Source organism: Loxodonta africana, chromosome 1 (assembly GCF_030014295.1).
Source record: "Loxodonta africana isolate mLoxAfr1 chromosome 1, mLoxAfr1.hap2, whole genome shotgun sequence".
Classification (NCBI taxonomy): Eukaryota; Metazoa; Chordata; class Mammalia; order Proboscidea; family Elephantidae; genus Loxodonta; species Loxodonta africana.
The window spans coordinates 66,327,856-66,349,699 of record NC_087342.1 but is presented as its reverse complement, the minus strand read 5'-3'; the positions used below and the strand labels follow the sequence as shown (position 1 = coordinate 66,349,699).

Here is a 21,844-nt window from a genome sequence, read left to right as displayed (position 1 = left end):
CAATAATGCAAGCCTTAATAGAATCCAAAGCATCAAAATATTACAAAGCATCTTTTCTGATCATAAAGCCAGTAGAAATCAATGACAGAAAAAGCAAGGAAAAAAATCAAACACATGGAAACTGAACAACACCTTGTTCAAAAACTACCAGATTATAGAAGAAATTGATGGAATAAAAAAATTCACAGAATCAAATGAGAATGAAAACACATCCTACCAGAACCTTTGGGACACAGCAAAAGCAGTGCTCAGAGGTCAATTTACAGCCATAAATGCCTACATCCAAAAAGAAGAAAGGGCCAGTATCAAAAAAATTAATCCTATAACTCGAACAAATAGAGAACAGCAAAAGAGACTCTCGGGCACCAGAAGAAAGCAAATTAAAAAAATTAGAGCAGAATTAAATGAAACAGTAAATAGAACAATAATTGAGTTAACAAGACCAATAGCTGGTTCTTTGAAAAGATCAATAAAATTGATAAACCTTTGGCCAAACTGACAAAAGAAAAACAAATAACCCGAATAAGAAATGAGATGGGCAATATCAAAACAGACCCAACAGAAATTAAAAGAATCATAACAGAATACTATAAAAAATTCTACTCTCACAAATTTGAAAACCTACAGGAAATGCACAAATTTCTAGAAACACATCACCTACTTAAACTAACACAACAGAAGTAGAACAACTAAGTAAGCCTATAACAAAAGAAGAGATTGAAAAAGGTAACCTAAAAACTCCCGACAAAAAAAAAGCCCTGGCCTGGATAGCTTCACCGGAGAGTTCTACCAGACTTTCAGAGAAGAGTTAATACCACTATTACTAAAGGTATTTCAGAGCATAGAAAAGGATGGAATACTCCCAAGCTCATTCTATGAAGCCAGCATATCCCTGATACCCAAACCAGGTAAAGACACCACAAAAAAATTACAAACCTATATCCCTCACGAACTTAGATGCAAAAATCCTCAACAAAATTCCAGCCAATAGAATTCAACAACATATCAAAAAAATAATTCACCATGACCAAGCGGGATCATACCAGGTATGCAGGGATGGTTCAACATTAGAAAAACAATCAGTGTAATCCATAGTATAAATAAAACAAAAGACAAAAATCACATGATTTTATCAACTGATGCAGAAAAGGCATTTGACAAAGTCCAGCACCCATTCATGATAAAAACTCTCAGCAAAATAGGAATAGAAGGGGAATTCCTCAGCATAATAAAGGGCATTTATACAAAGCCAATAGCCAACATCATCCTACGTGGAGAGAGTCTGGAAGCATTCCCCTTGAGATCAGGAACTAGACAAGGATGCCCTTTATCACCACTCTTTTTCAATACTGTGTTGGAGGTCCTGGCCAGAACAATTAAGCTAAAAAAAGAGAAAAAAAGGGCATCCAAATTGGATAGGGAGAAGTAAACGTATCTCTATTTGCAGATGGCGTGATCGTATACACAGAAAACCCTAGAGAATCCTCAAGAAAACTACTGAAACTAATAGAAGACTTCAGCAGAGTATCAGGATACAAGATAAACATACAAAAATCAGTTGGATTCCTCTACACCAACAAAGAGAACGTCGAAGAAGAAATCAAATCAATACCATTTACAATAGCCCCCAAGAAGATAAAATACTTAGGAATAAATCTAACCAGAGAATTACAAGACCTATACAATGAAAACTACAAGACACTACTGCAAGAAACCAAAATTCGCCTACATAAGTGGAAGAACATTCCTTGCTCATGGATAGGAAGACTCAACATTGTAAGAATGTCTATTCTACACAAAGTGATCTACAGATACAATGCAATCCCGATCCAAATTCCAATGGCACTTTTTAATGAGATGGAGAAACAAATCATCAACTTCATATGGAAAGGGAAGAGGCCCCAGAATAAACAAAACATTACTGAAAAAGAACAATGTGGGAGGCCTCACACTACCTGATTTTAGAACCTATTATACAACCACAGTAGTCAAAACAGCCTGGTACTGGTACAACAACAGATACATAGTCCAGTGGAACGTAATTGAGAATCCAGACATAAATTCATCCACCTATGAGCAGTTGATATTTGATAAAAGCCCAAAGTCTGTTAAATGGGGGAAAAGACAGTCTCTTTAATGAATTGTGCTGGCATAACTGGATATCCACACGCAAAAAAAAATGAAACAAGACCCACAAGTCACACCATGCACAAAAACTAACTCAAAATGGATGAAAGACCTAAATATAAAATGTAAAATGATAAAGATCATGGGATAAAAAATTGGGACAACACTAGGAGCCCTAATACATGGCATAAACAGTATACAAAACATTACTAACAATGTACAAACACCAGAAGAGAAACCAGATAACTGGGGGCTCCTAAAAAAAAAACACTTATGCTTATCCAAAGACTTCACCAAAAGAGTAAAAAGACAACCTACAGACTGGGAGAAAACCCTGGTGGCAAATGGTTAAGTACTATGGCTCCTAACCAAGAACTCGGCAGTTTGAATCTACCAGGTGCTCCTTGGAAACTCTATGGGGCAGCTCTACTCTGTCCTATAGGGTCGCTATGAGTCAGAATCGACTTGACAGCAGTGAGTTGTTTTTTTTTTTTACATACTGGGATAATATTTTTTGGCTACAACAAATCCGATCAGCATCTAATCTCTAAAATCTACACGATTCCTCAAAACCTCAACAACAAAAAGACAAATAACCCAATTAAAATATGGGCAAAGAATATGAACAGGCACTTCACCAGAGAAGACATTCAGGCAGCTAACATATATATGAGGAAATGCTCATGATCATTAGCCATTAGAGAAATGCAAATCGAAAGTACAATGAGATACCATCTCGCCCCAATGAGGCTGGCAGTAATCCAAAAAGCACAAAACAAAATAATAAATGATGGAGAGGTTGTGGTAAGACTGGAACACTTATACGTGCTGGTGGGAATGTAAAATGGTACAACCACTTTGGAAATCGACTTGGCACCTCCTTAGAAAGCTAGAAATAGAAATACCATATGATCAGCAATCCCACTTCTTGGAGTATATCCAAGAGAAATGAAAGCCTTCACACGAATAGCTATATGCACACCCGTGTTCATTGCAGCACTGTTTATTATAGCAAAAAGATTGGAAACAATCAAGGTGTTCATCAAGGAATGAATGGGTAAAAAAGTTATGGTATATTCACACAATGGAATACTACATAACAATAAAGAACAATGACGAATCCATGAAACATAACATGGAGGGATCTGGAAGACATTATGCTGAGTGAAATTAGTCAGTTGCAAAAAGACAAATACTGTATGAAACCACTATTAGAAGAACCCAAGAAAAAGTTTAAACACAGAAGAAAATATTTTTTGATGGTTACGAGTGCGGGGAGGGAGGTAGGGAGGGAGAGAAATAGTAACTAATTAGATAGTAGACAAGAATTATTTTAGGTGAAGGGAAGGACAGCACACAATACAGGGGAAGTAAGCACAACTGTACTAATCAAAAAACTAAGACATTTCCTGAATACAATCAAACACTTCGAGGGACAGAGTAGCAGGTCGGGGGTCTGAGAACCATGGTTTCAGGAGACATCTAGGTCAACTGGCATAACAAAGTGTATTAAGAAAACATTCTGCATCCCACTTTGGTGAGTGGCATCTGGGGTCTTAAAAGCTAGCAAGCGACCACCTAAGGTGCATCAGTTGGTCTCAACCCAGCTGGAGCAAAGGAGAATGAAGAACACCAAAGACACAAGGAAAATATGAGTCCCAGAGAATAAAAGGGCCACATAAACCTGAGACTCCATCAGCCTGAGACCAGAAGCACTAGATGGTGCCCAGCTACCACCAATGACTGCCCTGATAGTGAACACAATCGAGAATCCTTGATGGAGCAGGAAAAATGTGGGATGCAGAACTCAAATTCTAGTGAAAAGACCAGAATTAATGGTCTGACTGAGACTGCAGGGACCCCAGAGGTCTTGGCCCCCTGACCCTCTGTTAGCCCAAAACTAAAACCATTCTCAGAGTCAACACTTCAGACAAAGATCAGACTGGACTATAAGACATAAAATGCTATAGGTGTGGAGTGTGCTTCTTAGCTCAAGTAGACACGAGACTACGTGGGCAGCCCTTGTATGGAGGTGAGATGAGAAGGCAGAAGGGGACAGAAGCTTGTTGAATGGACATGGGAAATACAGGGTGGAGAGAAGGAGTGCATTGTCACATTGTAGGGAGAGCAACTAGGGTCACATAACAACATGTGTGTAAGCTTTTGTATGAGAAGCTGACTTGAATTGTAAACTTTCACTTAAAGCATAATAAAAAAATACATATGAAAGAAAAAAAAAGAGAGATGTAGAAGACCAAGTCAGGGGATCCAACATCTAACTAACTGGAGTTTCATTTGGAAAGAACAGAGGAAATCAAGGAAAAAGATTCCAAAATAATATAGGACATTTCCCAGGGCCAAAGGAAGATACAGTTTCCAGATTTCTGTACCACTCAGGGTTAACAGCAGCCCTGGTGGCACAGTGGTTAATTGCTACAGCTGTTAACCAAAAGATCAGCAGTTTCAGTCCACCAGTCGCTACTTGGAAGCCCTATGGGGCAGTTCTGCTCTGTCCTATAGGGTAGCTGTGAGTCAGAATTGACAAGATGGCAATGGGTTAACAAGACCCAAACATCATTATGAAATTTGAGAACACCAAGATTAAAAGAGAACCCAAAAGTTTCACGAGAAAAAAAACAATACTGAACCTAGAAAGAGAATACAGCTTTTTGTTTTAAAGACTTGTATTTCTTCTCCCGACAAGAAAAAAGAAAGATCAAAAACTTGAGGGTTAACAAATCGTTCAAGAAAGTTACAGGACAAGTTTGAAGTAAACTGAATGTCATGCGGTTCAATCAACTGATAAAGCTAGAAAAGTCATCTTCATTTGACACTTTGCATTCAGCTCTTTCACAGAGACGCAGAAGGGTCGTGAAATTGGAATAAGAGAAAAAAGAAAGTAATCAGAATATCTTAATTCGTCCTGCAGTGATCTACGTAGACACTGGCTAACCAAAACCAAATCCACTGCCATCAAGTTGACTCGTAGGAGCCCTATAGGACCAAGCAGAACTGCCCAGTACTGTTTCCAAGGCTATAAATCTTTACAGAAACAGACTGCCACATCTGTCTCCCGTGGAAGGGGCTGATGGATTCAACCCTCTGACCTTTCGGTTCACAACTGAGCACTTAACTACGGCGCCACCAGGGCTCCTTAAACACTGGTTACTAGTTTTCAATTTTTAGAATCAGCCTCTATATGTAACATGGAAGATTTCACAATGGTTACAGAATAGGGGACAGAATAGAATGGAACTATTAACAACCTTGATGATGTTGTTGTTGTTGTTAGGTGCCGTCAAGTCAGTTCCGACTCATAGTGTCCCTATGCACAACAGAACGAAACACTGCCCGGTCCTGAACCATCCTCATAATCGTTGTTATGCCTGAGCTCATTGTTGCAGCCACTGTGTCAATCCACCTCGTTGAGGGTCTTCCTCTTTTCCGCTGACCCCGTACTCTGCCAAGCATGATGTCCTTCTCCAGGGACTGATCCCTCCTGACAACATGTCCAAAGTATGTGAGATGCAGTCGCGCCATTCTTGCCTCTAAGGAGCACTCTGCTTGTACTTCTTCCAAGACAGACCTGTTTGTTCTTTTGGCAGTCCATGGTATATTCAATAATCTTCGCCAACGCCACAATTCAAAGGCATCAATTCTTCTTCGGTCTTCCTTATTCATTGTCCAGCTTTCACATGCATATGATGTGATTGAAAATACCATGGCTTGGGTCAGGCACACCTTAGTCTTCAAGGTGACATCTCTGCTCTTCAACACTTTAAAGAGGTCCTTTGCAGCAGATTTACCCAATGCAATACTTCTTTTGATTTCTCGACTGTTGCTTCCATGGCTATTGATTGTGGATCCAAGTAAAACGAAATCCTTGACAACTTCAATCTTTTCTCCGTTTATCATGATGTTGTTCATTGGTCCCGTTGTGAGGATTTTTGGATTGGTCCAATTGCGAGGTTTAGGTAGGTAGGTTAACAACCTTAGCAATGTGAAAATAAATGCAGTTTGCCCATATTAGAAACTGAAAGGGCATGAATAACTAAAGGGACTGATGGGGGCTTGTATGTTAATCTTGAGTCTCTGGGTGATACAAATGATTAATGTGCTCAGCTGCCAACCAAAAGGTTGGAGGTTCAAGTCCACCAGAGGTGCCTTGGAAGAAAGCCTTGGTGACCTACTTCCAAAAAACCTGCCACTAAAAACCCTATGGAGCACAGTTCTACTCTGACATACATGAAGTCTCCATAAGTTGGAGTCCACAGCAGCTGGTACTGGTATTTTCATCTCATGAAATAGACTTTTAAATATGCTATGAAAATTTTACAAGGAAACCAGAAGTAAAGCTTTTCTAAAAACAAGGTGACGCCACCATCAAAAAATCTCATATTGAAGGAGATTATAGGATGTGGAAATATTCACATCAATTGGGATTGGTGCTGGGATCATGTTTGATTTCCTTTCTGTTTTTACATTTGATTTGAAGTCATTCTATTAGCAAATAACAATTAAAAATCTAGCAAAAAGAAAAAAGACACATGCTGTATATTAGCTAACTTATAAAAGGAATTTCTAGAAACATATGGAACACTGGTTGGGGACACACTGTGCAGGAGACAGAAACTGTGAAACTTAGTTTTCAGGCCAGGTAAGGTCATTTTCCCCCTCATAATGTATTCTACAAGTGATTTCTGAGGATCATGAAGGCCCATGTTGGCATGAGCTCATTATTACAGGGCCTCTCTGTTCAACACGTACTTTCTCATTTTAAATTAAGAAGGAATTGGCTGATGCAATCCTTCTGCCAGAGGGTTCTTCTCAAAATGCTGGCTTTGGCGGAAAGGGAACAGCTCTCAAACACAGAAAGAGCCAGCAACCCTTTTACTTTTCAAACTCTTGTTCTTCAGTGTAATGTTCTTCCTCTATCTATATTTTTATAGGCCCTTTCTTCCAAAACTTTCAGGTACTTTATATACATTATTTTGATAATCCTTGTGTGGAGAAATAATTTTACAACTACATGAAAAGTAGAGAGATGGCATATCATTTAATCTCATCTTTAAAATGGGCAAACAGGTATGGAACTGAAGTAGTGACATTGTCAGGATGAACTAGAGACCGAAATTCCAGTCTTCTGACTTCCTAGCCAGCTTCTTCTTGAGGAACAATCATGACCTTTTAATATGATATTACTGTGGGAGTTCTGAAAGACAGAACAACTGCACATAGCCCAGATCACGTGGTCCTAAGAGATTTCCATTACTTAACCAGTAAGCCAGTTGCTATAAATTCTAATTCATGGTGTATCAGAGTAGAACTGTGCTCCATAGGGTTTTCTATGGCTATGATCTTTCAGCAGTAGATCGCCAGGCCTTTCTTCTGTGGTGTCTCTGGGTAGTCTCAAATCTCCAGCCTCTCAGTTGGCAGCCAAAGTATTAACCCTTTGCCCCAACCAGCTGGTTTAATAAAACCTATTTCAAAAACAAGATGAAGAGCTTTAGTTATACATGTGTGTGTTGTTGTTGTTAGTTCCTGTCAAGTTGATTCCGATTCATTGTGACCTCATGTGTGCCAGAGTAGAAATGCTCCACAGGGTTTTCAAGGCTATGACCTTTCAAAAGCAGGTCACTGGGCTTGCTTCTGAAGTGCCTCTGGGTGGGTTTGAACTGACAACCTTTCAGCTAGTAATCTAGTTCTTAATGATTTGAACCACCAAGGGATATATAGAGAAAGAGAGGGAAGAAGGGAGGAACACAGAGAGAGCTAGAAAGCCAATAAGTGTGCTGGGACTTAGGTATCCATGAAGGAGCCCTGGTTGCACAATGGTTAAGCACTTGGCTGCTAATGAAAAGGTCGATGGTTAAAACCCAACAATGGTTCCACGAGAGAAAAGACCTGGCAATCTGCTCCCATAAAGATGAGAGCCTGGAAACCTTAGGAGGCAGCTCCACTGTCATACAGGGTCACTGTATGAGTCAGAATTAACTTGAAAGCACACAACTCCCCCTCTCTGTATATATACACACACAAATAATTTTTTTTCCCTCTCAGTTTCTCTCAAAACCAGCTGCTTTTTCATTAACATTTGAGATGAAGTAACTTTTTCATTAATACTGAAAAGAAAGAAAACTGGGAGAAAAGAAAACAAGACAGGAGTGGGGGGAAGAAGGAGGAGAGAAGAAAAGGGAAGGGAAAGGAAGGGAAGGGGATGTCTTTTCACATATTTCAGCAGGATTAGAGTAAGCACGACACAGGACAATGGTGTTTCTTCAGGTGTTTTTTCATGAACTTGCTGAGTATTTCATGAACTCCTATCAGCAGAGGAGGAAAGTTAACTTACATTAGGTTAAGGAAAAGAGGAAAAATTTTTAGGTGGAATGTTAGTAATGAAATTACAAAGTGATTGAAAATATCTACACACTCAAGTTTCAGGATTTCCTGAATTTTTGCCCTCCGACAGATTCTGAGGGTTACGGAAACTTCTTCCAAGAGAAAACATCAAAATCCAAATGAGTACCGAGTTTTTCCTTGGGGTAGGAGGGCACTTGAATGTAAACAGAATTGTAAGGGAGGGAAGAGCAAAAGGGGGTTGAGAATAAGTGCCTGTTAAGGATGCTCTCTCACTAATTGAAGTATGAAGTCACCTACGGAGTGAGCCTGACTACCCAAGAGTCAAGAGAGCCCTGAGGGAGTAAGCCCTTCCTGCCAGCGAAGCTAAGGTGCCTGGGAACTATCCCCCAGAGAAGGCAGCTTTGGTTACATTTCCTACCAGCAAACAGACGGGAAGCATTCTCAGCCTGACAAAGAGGCCTGCAGAAGCCAAGGCTAAAAGTAGATTGCATTTCTGAGGGTCTGACATTGAAAGAACGGAAACCATATGGGGATTACTTTACTATTCAGCTGAAGCCTTCAGGTGGCTTTAAATTAAAAGGAATATTGTCGACCACATCCCTAGGTCCTTTTTCTGCCTCCCCCACCTTCCCTTTTCTTTTTAAATTTTACAAGCTCTGTGATTTAGCAGTGGAAAGTCCCTAAATATAAATTAAGCATAACATCCACCCAAAAAATTCTTCTTGGCACTCGACCAGTAGTTTGGCATTGAAAACTCTCATATGACTCTTGGGAGACTAAGTTAATGTGTGTGTGAGTCCTTTTATTTTTCCTATTTTAGGATTACTCTTCATAATGTAAAGATATTCATTCAAAATTATAAGTAGAGTGGCAGAAGAGATACGATCTCCTTCAGGAAATGTAACAACTATACCGAAGAGTAGGTCACACCTCTAGGATAAGATGTCCAGTTTTTGTGCAACAACCTCTCGACAAGATGGACTGACACAGTGGCCACAGCAATGGACTCAAATATACCAATAATCATCAAGATGGTACAGCACCAGGCAACAGTTCATTCTGTTATACATAAGGTCGCCAGGAGTCGACCCCAACTTGATGGCAACTAACAACAAGAACAACTACCATGTGTACAGATTTCAAACTGTTGCTACTCTCAGACTTGTGAATATCCACGCTCCAGAGCCTAAGAAATTTAGGGCTTAATTCCACCAGTTCTAAAGAGATAATCAGGCCTACCGTATTCATCAGGACTGGCTGGATAAAGCTATAGTAACACACCAGCCCGAAATCTTAGTGGCCTAGTAATAAAAGCTCATTCTTGCTCACTCTATGTGTCCAGCACAGGTTAGGATGTCTTTCCACCACTGTCTGAGACCAGGCTGATGCAGGCTCCACCTCAGCATGGGTTTCTACCAACATAGGAAGCAAGAGATGAAACAAATCACACAGTGACTCTTGAAGCTTCATCTGGATGTGACATGCATGACCTCTGCTCACCTTTTATGGGCCAAAGTAAGTCACATGGTCATGTCTCACCTCAAAGAGGGCAGGAAAGTGCAACTGCACTAACTGTCCCCAAAGAGGGGAATCAACACATTTGTCAACATCCTTAATGCCCGTAGGAGTTTTACAAAGGCTTCAACAAACAAAGGATCCTCCTGTAGCCCACAAAGACTATCCCTTAACTCCCGAAGTACACATTGTTGTTGTTGTTGTTAGCTGCCATCAGTCAGCTGCTGACTCACGGCGACCCCACGCATAACTGAAAAGAAAAAAAAAAAAAAAATGCTGCCTGGTCCTGTGCCATCCCCATGATTGAGTGAGGATCAATGTTCCTTGTGAGCCACAGGGTTTTCATTGGCTGATTTTCCGAAATGGATCACCAGGCCTTTCTCCCTAGTCTGTCTTAGTCTGGAAGCTCAACTGAAATTTGTTCCGCATCATGGTAACATGCAAGCCTCCACTGACAGATGCGTGGTAGCTGTGATAAGCTGCGTTTGCCAGGAATCAAACCCATGTCTACCACATGGAAGGTAAGAATCCCGAACCACCAATGTCTTCCTGGAGTACAGAGATCTCAGCTTATTCTTAGTTATATCATTAATCCCCCAGCACAGAGAACTCGATGTCTGCTTGACAAAAGAATAAGAAGGAGACTAGGCAATGTATCTATGATAGTTATCGCTCCTTAGGACCTCAGGGTTATCTGGAAAGTTAAATAGACTATTTCTTTCTGCTGTCAGAAACAAACGTAACAGAACAGATGAATGAATGAAGTCATCTATGTTCTTTAAGTGCTTCCCCAGTTCTCTGTAAGAGGTAGGGTGCTTAGTCTCTAGTAAGCTTGTTAAGACAGAAATTCACAGAGAGATATATGGAAAGAATTTCCTCACTAGTCACTTAAAGGGGTCCAAGAGAATATTTCATCACTCACCTACCCTTAATGTAAATGCAGATATACTCCCCATTAAGCACTCTGGGACAGAATATTCCATTTTAATATAAGTCTCTCTTCACTCAGTACATTCAGAACAGCAGAAGAATGTCTGCAGAAATCTTGCTTTCCCAAGAAACCGTCCAAAAAACTTGTTATCTCAGAGAGAAGCTGAAGGTCAAATGGGAAAGAATACATAGAAGGGAAACCTTATTTTCTCTAACTTAGAAATACTTTCCTAGCATTCCTTCTCTGGTACATTAACCCTGCCCTACACCCTGAACTTTTAAATGGGGAGTAGTAAATGAAATTTATTGGAAGGAGGCTTGAGAGGCTTTTAGTAATGTCAGAGTACTGCTTACTGTTTACTAGATACATGGAGAGACTTAAATAAAAAATTCATGCCAACAGTATCTGTACAAGAGACCAGCTGTTCTTATTTATTCTAACAGACATGGTTACACAGGACTCCAGGCTCTATTATCCAGGCTCAGTGAACTACTCTGGCAACAATTGCAGGGGCTCTGAAGCATTTCAGGTCATTGAACAAGGCCCTCATTTTATAGAGAAGTGTGGAAGACAGTTTATTCTAACAGGAACTCAAAATTCTACCTGAAAGCCATCGAACCTGACCAAGAAAAATATATCTCACCATTTTAATACCAGCTCAGCTCCTAAAAAAATGGCCTTCCTTCTCCTTGTCATGCTCAAGACCCTTCTCCTTCATCCTCCTTCCCTTCTCCAACTGATTTCCACCCTCACCCATATTAATGGACTATACCACAGGAAGCAGGGCCAGGTGCTGGTGATCCTGGTTTAGCATAGTCATTCAGTGGTAAAGCTTGAGTGAATTCATACCTCTCCATCCCAGATGCCTTTGGGTATAGGAGTCATCTCATTTGAAAGGTTTGTGAGTACCCTTCTTTTTTTATTTTTTGACTAACATCAACAAATGACTGAGAACCTTATAGCTACAAGCAAGCAGCTCTAAAAACACTGGCAAGTCACTACAAACATAAAAAAATATTATTTAAAAAAAAAAAAGCTGGCATTTATGTGTTGAAAGGGACTAGTGCAAAAGCTGTAACTATAATAACAACTGACATTTAATGAGTGTTTTTACACACCAGTTCTGTGCTAAGAGCTTTATCACCTCATTTAAACTTTTAAACAACCCTACAACTGCACCTAATGACTTGCTTCCAAAGAGTATAGAAAAAAGGGGAAAAAGTAACTTTGTAGTGAGGAAACCTGGAAAACACGACATTACCCAGGAGAGCAAGGCCAGCACCAACAGTGATGTTATGTTGATATGGCATGGAATTGTCATACCTCAGAATACGTCTTCCTCTCAAAAAAAATTTTTTTTAATCATGAAAAAAGCATCAGACAAATTCTAAGCGAAGACAGTTTACAAAATACCTGACCAGCAGGCCTCAAAACTGTCAAGGTCATCAAAAACAAGGAAAGTCTACAGAATATTCACAACCAAGAGGAGCCTGACAACCAAATATGATGGAGTACCCTGGATGCAGTGGTTAAAGTGCTTGGCTGCTAACTGAAAGGTCAATGGTTTGAACCCACCAGCCACTCTGCAGGAAAAAGATGTACAGCCTAGGAAACCCTATGGGCAGTTGTACCCCGTCCTTACAGGGTCTATCGGAGTCAGAATTGACTCGACTGCAATTGGTTTGATTTTTTGGTTTGATGTCCTGGACGCAATCTTGGAACAGAAAAAGTACATTAGAAAAAAAGATAATGAACCATGACCAAACTGTGGAGTTTAGTAACTAGTTAATAGTAAGTACATGTTAGTTCCTCAGTTTTCACAAATGTACCATAGTAAGGTAAGGTATTAACCATAAGGGAAACTGGATGAGGGGGCATATGGGGCCTCCCTGTCCTATTTTTGCACCTTTTCTGTAGATCTAAAACTATTCTAAGAGAAAAAGTTTATTTTTAAAAAACCTTCTGAGGTCGTTGCTCTTACTTTTCATTCTAGAGATGAGAAACTGTAGGTTAAATAACTTTCCAACGTTGTAAGCCAGCTGAAGAGCAAATCACTTGGTTAGATGCCTACTTCACATTCTACCAACCAGTGGAATATGGACTGTGAGAGAAAGCCTTGCATTAATACGGTAGGGTCATTTTGTGCCAGATATAAGCTGAGTAACATAAATTAAAGGAAGTTATTTCACTTAGATTATTCATAATAATACATATTTATTTTAGTCACAGAGCCCTCCCTGGTGGTGCTGTGGTTAAGAGCCTAGCTGCTAACCAAAAGGTTGGCAGTTTGAATCCACTAGTTGCTCCCGGGAAATCCTGTGGGGCAGTTCTACTCTGTCATATAGGGTTGTGATGGGTTGGAATCGACTCAATGGCAATACTTTTGCTTGTTTTGTTTTGTATTTTAGCCACAAGTTTAAATAAAGGTGCATTACTTTCTAAATATTTTGCTTTTATTTTCATCATAAATTTCAACCATTTAGTCAATGCCATCAGTGAGTACCACATTTAAACAGTCAGTTTAGGATTTTGCCGAAATGTTGGTACTTCAGCCTTCCATAAGAGAAAAACAGCATCAGCAAATGGACATTTCACCTCATAGTGCCCTATTTTTCAACAGCTCTCATTTGTTATAGCCCGTATTTTCTCTTCTGCTACGCTAACTGGATTATTTGTGTTCTGGTGAGCTCAGCCTGTTGCTATAACAGGATGACTGGGTTCAAGTTAGGGAGCCCTTCGAAAGGAAATGACTACATCAACGTGAGGAAAGGCTAACATACACTTTAGGTTTCTTCAGATCCTGAGAGATAAAAGATCAGCCACAGCTACTCCAAAAACCTGAAGAATACGAAATGCCCTCTGAAATATAAAGTCTAACAGTGTTATCTGCTAACCCAGTGTTTCCCACAGTGTGAAGCCAGGCTCCCTGGGAAAACTCTAATATCCTCCCAGGAAAGCTCTAGCAGTCCAAGACATATTCTTTTTTTCCTTGGGACTTGCCAAAATCAGACAGTAGGATTCAACAACTATTTCTAAATACTGTACTTAATATATTGTTCCCTGTGAGAATATAAAGTGGAAGTGATCCAACAAGCAAGAAAACAGGCTGCCTTCTGTATGTGATTAGATTAGCCTGCCTAAAGACATGTTTTTCTCAATCTTTGTCTATTTACAAGTCTCTCTCTCTCTCTTTTTTTTAAGACAAGTGATTTCTTGAATTCTTGATTTTTTCACTCTAGGGTTGTCTCAGGAATAGCTAAAATGCTCCTCCACCTCCCCCTGTTGTACTTCAAGCTATCCCAAGGTAACTCATTAATGGCACCATATCTGTTTTAACAGGAGAGAAGGATGGAGAGAAAAAGAGGGAAGTGAATATGATAAAAATATTCCCACAATATCACAGCAAAACAGCAGTAGGGTAATAGATGGGGTCAACTCTCTTGATTCATTGGACAAAAGAAAGAGAACCAAATCCAAAGTGTAATGTCTTCTCTCCACCAACGGGAAAGCAATCAACCAAGTTCAAGAAGCCATAATCATTGCCCTAGACGAAGACACCAAAAGTAATCTGGCAAATTGGTACTGATCCAAAACAAACCTTTCTTCTCAAGAATCCTTGTATTTTTATAGTCAGAGTCATGAAAAGTCTTTTCATTGTGGAGCCCTGGGTGGTTCATCCAGAATTTTATTTCTAATTGCATACCACTATAAGAAGCCTTGGTGGATCAATGGTTAAGTGCTGAGTCGCTAACTGAAAGGATGTCCATTAGAATCCACCCAGCAGCTCCATGAGAGAAAAGACCTGGTGATCTGCTCCTGTAAAGATTATAGCCTAGGAAACTCTATGGGGCAGTTCTACTCTGTCACATGGGGTCACTATGAGCCAAAATCTACTTGGCTCAACAGCACCTAACAACAACAGCATGAGAGGCCGAAGTGTTGAAAGGTCACATGGGAGGTTACACTTCTAGATTCATTGGGGTGACAGAGCCTGGATGTCAGAAGACTATCCTTTGGGTAGATTCTTCAGTTCTCAGAGAAGCATTGGAACCTCTAGATGAGCATCTCCAAGTCACCCTGAATTCTGATCAAACATCCCTAATCAGAACCTAGTATTTATATCCTCCACAGGCTCCACATTCCACATGGGAGGGACACTGAATTCATCATAGTAATCTCCCACCCTTCAAATCCTGTCCTAATTCCCTGAAGGACACCTGCAGAACATGAAAGCGAGATTGGGTTTCAAAGCCAAAAACCCACAAAATGAAGAGAGGTCAGATTTTTCAAAGCACTTGTCAATAGGCTTTTTAATGTCCTTTACAGTTTCCACACACGGTGTCAAGGCTTTCAAATAATGTTCCTAGCTGCCTTTGGCTTTCCAGATGACTGAAGTTGTCCGAAGTAGCTACATGGTAGGAAAACCTTGATTCCACCCGAAGACAGTATAAAACCCAAACCCACTGCCGTCAAGTAGATTCCAACTCACAGCGACCCTATAGGACAGAGTAGAACTGCCCCGTAGAGTTTCCAAGGAGCACCTGGTGGATTCGAACTACCGACCTCTTGGTTAAGAGCCATAGCATTTAACCACTACACCACCAGGGTTTCCACAAGACAGTATAGAGCAGATAAAACACACATACAATATTATAAAACAAAATATCACTCGCAAATCTTAATTTTTACATGTCCATTTTAAAGTACTTTCATATTTATATTCTTTACTCTTTGTTAGTGAAGCCACGTGTATGTAGAAGTATCAGAATTGACTCAACCACTTGTCATGTGAAAAGCACATAGCAACATGTGCTCAGCATCTGGCACATAGTAGGCACACAAATATTTGCTGAATCAGTAAATTAATCAGTAGTCTGCTAAGAGGTCATTTTGCAAATTAAAAATAGTTCTTTCCCTTCCTAGACCTCACAAATATTTTCCATACAATGTTTATGAGTGTACTCTTCAAATGCTATTTCCACGTTTACCTTCTACCGTACTTAAGACCCAGAAAATACATATGAATATTCCACCACCAGTCTGTTAGTTTGCCGTACTGTGGCTGCTTGTGTGTCACTATGATGCGGAGAACTATGTCACTCACATTTCAAATACCAAGAGGGTCACCCATGGTGGAAAGGTTTCAGCAGAGCTTCCAGGCTAAGACAGACTAGGAAGAAAGGCCTGGAAATCTACTTCTGAAAATTAGCCAGTGAAAACCTTATGGATCCAACAGAATATTGTCTGATATAGTGCTGGAAGATGAGCCCCCTAGGTTGGAAGGCACTACATAATAGCCGCAACAACAGATTCAAACATACCAACAATCACAAAGATGGCGAAGGATCTGCCATTTCATTATACATAAGGTCGCCGTGAGTCAGAGCAGATTCAACAGCAATTAACAATAACACATAAATATTTGAAAATTGTTACGAAAAGACAGGCAAAATAAAGACATTTGATTACCCTCAAGTCACTTAGAGATAGCAGCCTTTAATTTATGCAAAATCTCCCAAACTGTTTCTAAGGCCTGCTCAAACATGTATGCATGTAACAGGTATTTTTTAATCATATTAAAATCTACACCCTTGTCTTAATACTTCAGGTGGCATTTTATTGTATATTTCTTCTATAATTTACTTGGTGACTCTAATTTTTTTAGACATTCCTAAAAAATACATTGGAAATAAATAAACTTGTGAGGAACAGTCCTGTAGCTTAATTTTTTTATATAAGTTTAAACATAGTCTTAGGTCAAATTTGTCTAGAAGCTGAATTGCTAGAACTGTGAATAAGCACATTTGTGGCTTTTGACCCTATATCTGAAAAATAATCTCCAGAGAGCATATACAAATTTTTCTGCCAAATAGTACACGACTTTTCCCAGGCTCATACTAATGATAGGTTTTACAATTATTCTTCGACTTAACCATTTTCATAGTTAAAAACCGTCTTATTTCAATTTACATTGCTTAGAGAAAGGGTGATCTTTTTTGAAATATTCAAATATAAGTAAAATGCATAATATTTTGAAGCATCAGCTCAACGTGGATATTCATAAACAACATGTACTAGTAGCTTTGGGGCTAAAAACTTAAATACAGTATACGTGACAGTCTTAGTGTTCAGTGTTTCAATCTTTTTTTTTTTTCTTTTTTCTTTAAGATCACTAAAAACTTTTGTGGAAATTTTCTAAAGCCTGGTATGTATCAGGATGGTTCAACACAGAATGAGATATGCTTTTTTTTCTTTTTCCTACTAATATTTTCATCTTATCATTGGACACTTAAAAATATGTCAGGTATTTTTACATTCTCTATTCTCTCCTTACTTCATGGCCCATGTGGGTTTTATTTTAAATTGGTGATATGGGGGGGTGTGTGTGTGTGTATACATATGTGTGTGTGTGTGTGTGTGTTTACTTATACACACATGCACATATATACGCATATCCACACACACATATATGTGGTATATATTTATGTCTATGTACACACACACACACACAGATTCTAGACCTTGCACGTTTCCCCTTTATTTGAGCAAATCAGCTGCTGCTAGTGTTTTCCTGTTTACTATTTTAAACGAGCAATCCAAGGGTTGTTCTCACTGCAAAGCTCCACAGGAAGAAAATAAAATACTATTTTTTTCAGACCCTTCTGCTCACCATTCAACAAGTGAATGAGTGAAGAGAAAGAGAGACCAATTCAGGAACGTTCGACTCAACCGCTCCCTTAGCGCCACGAGCTCCACTGCTCTCTCCCACGAGTGAGATAGGCTTGTCTTGGCCAGGAGGAGTGGGCACAGGCACACACAGACACTGTAACTGACATCTGCGGGCCCGGCAGCAGGGAGCACCTCAATCACATAAGCCTGTTGGAGACTGCTCGCTTGTGCACCTGCTTCAACGGTGTGAGTTCAGCCTGTGGGTTCTCCTTGATTGATGTTGGTGTAACTGCTTCACGCTCTCTGTGGGTGAAGGGAAGTGGGATCTGCTCAAGGCAGCTTGTGGTGCTTCGCACTTCCACTTGATGATACACAAGGAACAGCAAGTTACCAAGGTAGGCACCTTCTTTTGTAGGCACTTCATGCCCACACTGCCAGACCAAGAAGGCACCGGACCCTAAAATAAAACAACAAAAAAAGAGGCTTTGAAAACCAGGAAACAAGCAAACGAAGGAAGCATCTGTCTCTTTCACTCTGAACAAACCTCTAAGAATCTTACACTCACACTCACACACACACACACACACACACAAGACACTAGAGGACCACTGATTTCACTACCTCCAGGCTTTCTTAGGGACTTTTTTTTTTGACTAAGCCAACGTGTTTCTTGCCCAAACTTTTACAGTCATCATGGAATCATTCTGACCCAGAAAAGGAAGGAAAGAACATCAATTTGGGAAAATTTCACAACTTTCAACAAGGTTCAATCTATCCTAACCAAACAACAGATTGCTATAAATCGTGTCCAAGTAGCTTTTCATCTTTTTATACCCATTTCTTAGTTTCAAAACAATTCTAAGTCAGCCAAGGAAAAGACCCTATTTTGGATCTTTGGAACCACAGAACCAAACCCAACCCAGTCAGCCACGCTTGTCCCCACAGAGAAACAGTCTGACGAGATTTCACTGGCTGGAATCACGCCTCATGCCATATTCTCCTATTAGTCTCTACTGTTCCCCTACTCTGAAGATTTGAGGTAATAACCACAATATTAGGAAAAACTGATGACAAGGAAAATCAGAACAGAAAAGGTCTGCATATTCTAGCTAAGTATAGGCAAGAACTTCACAAACCATATGCTGAAACAGGGGTGGCTTTTTTAACCACTCCATATACCTTGTTTTTTTTTTTTTTATACACCTAGTCAGGGGGCCTGGAGAAATTCTGGCAAAAAAAAAAAATGTAATAGTTATATTAGGTTGAACGATATGAAATTGTCATTTTTGCCCAATTAAAACAGTAACAATTTCATATGGCTAAATATTTTCTTAGATTCACACATACCACAAGACTTTTGGTGATTTGGACAAAAAATTTAAAGTAGAGATAATCTTCATTTTCTTCATCCTCTCCTTTTCAGCCACACTCTTCTTCCCTCTTTTATTATTTACTTCCTTTGCTCAAGCAAGCAGTGTCAGATGGAGGCAGGAAACTGAAGATATCCCGATCTGGCTTTCGGCTCAATTTCAAATAATATACATAATTTTTTGAAGCAGTAGCTCAAAGTGGATACTCACAAACCATAACATATACTAGTATCTTTGGGGACTAATGACTTCCTTTTAGACCTCTACCTCTATTCATAAAATTTTTAAAAGTAGCATTCTCAAAATAATGTTTTCTTTCTCCTCTCATGTCTTCCGTTCTGGGCCGCCTACCCTCCTGACAATGTTCACTCATTCAAAGTGGGTGTAAGATTGAAAACATAGCTGGTGACATACAAACGCGTGGTTAAACCCTGGAACTCAGCAAATCCCAAATCACGTTTACCTTATTTTCTCCCAAGGGTCCCAGAGCTACCTTAACATTCTCTAGCCAGTCTGCCTTCTTTAAGGACAATTTCAATAGAAATCACAGAGTTTTTCAGTCACCTCTGCAACGTTTAAAAAGAAAAGGCTGCACTGCTATCCTTTACCACTTTGAGACAAGAGCATACATTTACGTGAAATGTCCACATCTAAAGGAAATCTATCTTAGCAGGAAGAGGAAAAATAGGTGGAAAGACCTGTATTTCTTAACCACATATGTGATAACCAGAAAGCCCCGGTCCCCACCTGGTGTGGCAGCCAAACATGTGCTGGAACCTTCTGACAGATGTCAAAGGTCAGGTATGGGAGAGAAAATATGCCAATTGAATAATGTAGAAAAAAATCCTCTGAAACTTTAAAGAATCTATGTGTGTAAAGTTCCGATAAACTGCAGACTTCAACACAGCATTGCAAGTTTAACAAAAATTAAATTTAACTCCCACCATTTATTAAGAGAATGTATTAATTTATGTAGTGTTCTGATTTCTGTAACTTTCTTTCCATGAGGATTCTGAGCCTCTTCAGGGTTATCATCACCTTGATATTGGATGTAATTGGGTGGGGTGGTAAACAGAAAATTTGAGAATTTAGATCCAAAGTCACAAAGACATGACCATATCAAAAGAAAAGCAAGAGTCTAGCTAATGTGAACTAAAGTATAACATTTTGTCTTCAAATAATGCCACTCTAAAAAAAAAAAAAAAAAAAATTTTTTTTTTTTTTTTTTAAAGAGATCAGTTTCTATATTTTATATTGCCAAACAAAAAAAAATTCGGCAGGCCCAGGCATAAAGTCTCCTCAACTGTCCTGAGAAACAGAAGTGTTTATCTAATTTTATAACAAGGCCAATGTGACTCTAAATGTATCAATTCACCACTGGTACACAGCAATTAAAAATTACAATGGTTTACATATGCCATATTTTATTGACTATAATTATTTATAATAATAAATGTTATAATAATAATCCAAGAAGCTAGACTATATGAAGAAGAACATGGCACCCGGATTGGGGGAAGACTCCTTAACAACCTGTGTTATGCAGATGACACAACCTTGCCTGCTGAAAGCGAAGAGGACTTGAAGTACTTACTGATGAAGATCAAAGACTACAGCCTTCAGTATGGATTACACCTCTACATAAAGAAAACAAAAATCCTCACAACTGGACCAATAAGCAACATCATGAAAAATGGAGAAAAGGTTGAAGTTGTCAAGGATTTCATTTTACTTGGATTCAAAATCAACGCCCATGTAGGCAGCAGTCAAGAAATGAAAGTAGGGGTTGCATTGGGCAAATCTGGTGCAAAAGGCCTCTTTAAAGTTTTAAAAAGTAAAGATGTCACTTTAAGGACTAAGATGCGCCTGACCCAAGCCATGGTGTTTTCAATTGCCTCATATGCATGGGAAAGCTGGACAATGAATAAGGAAGACCCAAGAAGAATTAATGCCTTTAAGTTATGGTGTTGGCAAAGGATGTTGAATATACCGTGGACTGCCGGAAGAACGAACAGATATGTCCTGGAAGAAGTGCAGCCAGAATACACCTTAGAAGCAAGGATGGCAAGACTTCATCTCATATACTTTGGACATGTTATTTGGAGGGATCAGTTCCTGAAGAAGGAAATCATGCTTAGTAAAGCAGAGGGTCAGAGAAAAAGAAGAAGATCTTCAAGGAGATGAACTGACACAATGGTTGCAACAGCGGGCTCAAGCATAACAATGATCATGAGGATGGGAAGTGTTCTGTTCTGTTGTACATAGGGTTGCTATGAGTCAGAACCGATGGCACCTAACAGCAACAACATTGACTCTAAAATGCCATTATTAGATGCATTATAATTTTTTGGACCACCAAGAAAAAAAAGTTACTAATTAAACATGATACAATTCTTCCTTATCCATAACATTTTTATTTTATAATGATTGTGCTTTTAAAGACTTATTTAGAAATGAATTTGATCCTATATCACTCTTTTATGTATGCAGAAAAGGCGATATACATTAAATAAATATGTTGTTGTTGTTGTTAGGTGCCGTCGAGTTGGTTCCGATTCATAGCGACCCTATGCACAACAGAACGAAACACTGCCCAGTCCTGCGCCATCCTTACAATCGTTGTTATGTTTGAGCCCATTGTTGCAGCCACAGTGTCAATCCACCTCGTTGAGGGTCTTCCTCTTTTCCGCTGACCCTGTACTCTGCTAAGCATGATGTCCTTCTCCAGGGACTGATCCCTCCTGACAACATGCAAAGTATGTAAGACGCAGTCTCGTGATCCTTGCCTCTAAGGAGCATTCTGGCTGCACTTCTTCCAAGACAGATTTGTTCGTTCTTTTGGCAGTCCATGGTATATTCAATATTCTTCACC

General features: G+C 39.5%; 1 long non-coding RNA gene across 1 annotated transcript in view; it reads right to left on the bottom strand.

The window, feature by feature from the left end:
• Positions 1-14,577: 14,577 nt before the first annotated feature.
• The window catches only part of LOC111752381 (uncharacterized), a 102,712-nt gene continuing 95,445 nt past the window's right edge, over positions 14,578-21,844 (bottom strand). Inside the window, exon 3 of the long non-coding RNA XR_002787328.2 lies at positions 14,578-18,059. This is a non-coding gene — a long non-coding RNA (uncharacterized LOC111752381). The remainder of the gene's footprint in view (positions 18,060-21,844) is intronic.